Source organism: Myxocyprinus asiaticus, chromosome 8 (assembly GCF_019703515.2).
Source record: "Myxocyprinus asiaticus isolate MX2 ecotype Aquarium Trade chromosome 8, UBuf_Myxa_2, whole genome shotgun sequence".
Classification (NCBI taxonomy): Eukaryota; Metazoa; Chordata; class Actinopteri; order Cypriniformes; family Catostomidae; genus Myxocyprinus; species Myxocyprinus asiaticus.
The window spans coordinates 14509466-14514103 of record NC_059351.1 but is presented as its reverse complement, the minus strand read 5'-3'; positions in this window follow the sequence as shown (position 1 = coordinate 14514103).

Here is a 4638-nt window from a genome sequence, read left to right as displayed (position 1 = left end):
TGCATTTCCCAAAAGCATCGTAAGCTTAAGTTGATCTTGGATGCCATTGGTGCCAATGGTTTCTATGACGTACTTAGGCTTACGATGCTTTTGGGAAACACAGCCTTGGCCGACATATCGGTCTATCACTATTAAACAAAGTAATTCACTCTAATGACACTCTAATACTACTGGTCACCTTAAATAATCCAAGGACCACAAACTCATCTTCACCCATGAACTTTTCCAACTGGGTGAGAGTACCAATGATGTCATCACTCGGCCCATCTCTTCTTTTAAGCCATGTCTGGATGGAGATGGATCTCTGCAGAACTGGAGGTGGAGCCACAAAATAAACACAATTACATAACTTCCTTCAAAGCATTTAAAGGATCTTATCTCCATGTACTACTTGCCTTATGTTCCCATCAACAGAAGCAAGAATGAGCTACATTACCAGGACAATACACCAGCTTGTTCGTGTCTCCAGATAGATACAGCCGTAGTGATGGTACTGTTGTAACATTTAGTGTTGCAGCAAGGTCTTTCTCTTTTTTCACATCCACTCTTCTCAGTCTCACAACAGACCCTGCTTCCTTCAGGGCACTGGCAGCCTCTCTAAACTCCAGAATAGAGCCAAGAGACTGGCTTGAGGGGGCTTCATCTACAGCAGGTACAAGAAAAAGGAATGAAAAAAGCCGTAACAGTTCACCGGGAAATACATATCATAACTGCAAACACTGGCTCTTTTGTTTTAGTTCCCGATTGATTGAGTCTGTTTTCAGTGCATGATTCTACCCAAGATTAATAAATACTCATAAATATTTTGTTCATTGTAGGTTATGATACTTACTGCATTTATGTTAACAAATGTAACCTTATTGTGAAGTGTTACCCAAGCAATAAATTACAAGTACTGATAGTTTGGGGTTTAAAATGCTTCATACTCACAAAATTATTTTGATTTAAGGAGTCATGTTTTAAGAAAGCTTATTTAGCTGCATTTATGACTGGACTGCCATAACAACACACTCTCAAGAATACATACTCACAGAAGTGAACCAATAGCTGATCATGGCATTTAAGCGATCGTTTGAAATTGCTTTTTATCAGCACTAGAACATCGTTGTCCTCTGGGATTGGATCAGAATTTTTCTCCACCAGAACTCCACTTAAATACACACACATGCTAAGCCACAGCCCAATGTACACCTTCATGTTGCTTTTAGAATGTGCAGTAGACCGACCCCCTGACCTTTGGATAGTGTGAGACTTTGTGAAAAGCTCAGAGTTAAAAGGCATGTGTCTATGTGCAGTAATCTCAGGAGTAGGTGATATCAGTTTGTACTTTGGGAATGCACAGCTTGTAGCCAATAGGAAAAGAGATTGCTAGAAGTTAATGCTTAAGTTGTAACACAAAGACAAAGTCTGAGGGTGACCCTTTGAGAACAACAGATTTATTTTCCCTTAAAGGGATAGTTCACCCCAAAATTAAAATTCTCATGATTTACTCACTCTCCTGGCATCCCAGATGTGTATGACTTTCTTTCTTCTGCAGAACAGAAATGAATATTTTTAGAGAAATATCTCAGCTCTGTAGGTCCATACCATTCAAATGAATGGGTGCCAAAATTTTGAAGCTCCAAAATCCACATAAAGGGAGCATAAAAGTAATCTACACCGATCAGGAACAACATTAAATCCACCTGCCTAATATTGTGTAGGTCCCCCTCGTGCCACCAAAACAGCTCTGACCCGTCGAGGTATGGACTCCACAAGACCTCTGAAGTGTCCTGTGGTATCTGGCACCAAGACGTTAGCAGCAGATACTTTAAGTCCTGTAAAATGCAAGGTGGGGCCTCCATGGGTCAGACTTGTTGGTCCAGCACATTCCATATATGCTCAATCAGGTTGAGATCTGGGGAATTTGGAGGCCAAGTCAACACCTTGAACTCTTTGTCATGTTCCTCAAACCATTCCTGAACCATTTTTGCAGTGTGGCAGGGCACATTATTCTGCTGAAGGAGGCCATTGCCATCAGGGAATACCACTGCCATGAAGGGGTGTACGTGGTCTGCAGCAATCTTTAGGTAGGTGGTACGTGTCAAAGTAACACCCACATGAATGCTAGGACCTAAGGTTTCCCAGCAGAGCATTATCCAGAGCATCACACTGCCTCTGCCTTCTTCCCATAGTGCATCCTGCTGCCATCTCTTCCCCAGGTCAATGATGCACACGCAACCGGCCGTCCACATGATCTAAAAGAAAACGGGATTCATCAGAACAGGCCACCTTCTTCCATTGCTCCAAGTTCCAGTTCTGACGCTCACGTGCCCATTGTAGGCGCTTTTGGCAGTGGACAGGGGTCAGCATGGTCACTCTGACTGGTCTGCGACTACGCAGCCCCATTCACAGCAAGCTGTGATGCACTGTGCGTTCTGACACATGGCCCATTTTTCCTGCTTCCAACACATGAAATTCAAGAACTGACTATTCACTTGCTGCCTAATATATCCCACCCGTTGACAGGTGCCATTGCAACGAGATAATCAATGTTATTCACTTCACCTGTCAGTGATTTTAATGTTGTGGCTGATCAGTGTATATGACTCCAATGGTCAAATCCATGTGTTCAGACATGATATGATAGGTGTGGGTGAGAAACAGATAAAAAAAAAAAATTCATAAATTATCCACCCTGCCCAGTAGGGGGCAATATGCCCAAAGAATGTGAATCACCAAAAACAGGATGAGAAAGTGAAAGTGAAGGAAAAATGGCTTAAATATTGATCGGTTTCTCGTCTGGAGTGCTTTTATGTTGCCCTGACAATTTTGGAGCTTAAAAATGTTGGCATCATTCACTTGCATTGTATGGTCCTACAAAGCTGAAATATTCTTCTAAAAATCACAATTTGTGTTCAGAAGATGAGAGAAAGTAATTTACATCTGGGATGGCATGAGGGTTAGTAAATAATGAGAGAATTTTCATTTTTGGGTGAACTAACCCTTCAAACAAGTTTTGATATACAGGTGCATCTCAATAAATTAGAATGTCGTGGAAAAGTTCATTTATTTCAGTAATTCAACTCAAATTGTGAAACTCGTGTATTAAATAAATTCAGTGTACACAGACTGAAGTAGTTTAAGTCTTTGGTTCTTTTAATTGTGATGATTTTGGCTCACATTTAACAAAAACCCACCAATTCACTCTCTCAAAAAATTAGAATACATTATAAGACCAATAAAAAAAACATTTTTAGTGAATTGTTGGCCTTCTGGAAAGTATGTTCATTTACTGTATATGTACTCAATACTTGGCAGGGGCTCCTTTTGCTTTAATTACTGCCCAATTCGGTGTGGCATGGAGGTGATCAGTTTGTGGCACTGCTTAGGTGGTATGGAAGCCCAGGTTTCTTTGACAGTGGCCCTCAGCTCATCTGCATTTTTTGGTCTCTTGTTTCTCATATTGCTCTTGACAATACCCCATACATTCTCTATGGGGTTCAGGTCTGGGGAGTTTGCTGGCCAGTCAAGCACACCAACACCATTGGTGTAATTTAACCAACTTTTGGTGCTTTTGGCAGTGTGGGCAGGTGCCAAATCCTGCTGGAAAATGAAATCAGCATCTTTAAAAAGCTGGTCAGCAGAAGGAAGCATGAAGTGCTCCAAAATGTATGGTAAACAGGTGCAGTGACTTTGGTTTTCAAAAAACACAATGGACCAACACCAGCAGATGACATTGCACCCCAAATCATCACGGACTGTGGAAACTTAACACTGGACTTCAAGCAACTTGGGCTATGAGCTTCTCCACCCTTCCTCCAGACTCTAGGACCTTGGTTTCCAAATGAAATACAAAACTTGCTCTCATCTGAAAAGAGGACTTTGGACCACTGGGCAACAGTCCAGTTCTTCTTCTCCTTAGCCCAGGTAAGACGCCTCTGACGTTGTCTGTGGTTCAGGAGTGACTTAACAAGAGGAATACGACAACTGTAGCCAAATTCCTTGACATGTCTGTGTGTGGTGGCTCTTGATGCCTTGACCCCAGCCTCAGTCCATTCCTTGTGAAGTTCACCCAAATTCTTGAATCGATTTTGCTTGACAATCATAAGGCTGCGGTTCTCTCGGTTGGTTGTGCATCTTTTTCTTCCACACTTTTTCCTTCCACTCAACTTTCTGTTAACATGCTTGGATACAGCACTCTGTGAACAGCCAGCTTCTTTGGCAATGAATGTTTGTGGCTTACCCTCCTTGTGAAGGGTGTCAATGATTGTCTTCTGGACAACTGTCAGATCAGCAGTCTTCCCCATGATTGTGTAGCCTAGTGAACCAAACTGAGAGACCATTTTGAAGGCTCAGGAAACCTTTGCAGGTGTTTTGGGTTGATTAGCTGATTGGCATGTCACCATATTCTAATTTTTTGAGATAGTGAATTGGTGGGTTTTTGTTAAATGTGAGCCAAAATCATCACAATTAAAAGAACCAAAGACTTAAACTACTTCAGTCTGTGTGCACTGAATTTATTTAATACACGAGTTTCACAATTTGAGTTGAATTACTGAAATAAATGAACTTTTCCACGACATTCTAATTTATTGAGATGCACCTGTATTAAGTGATGTGCACAAACCTCTGAACTCTTCATGGCATGAGGTAACA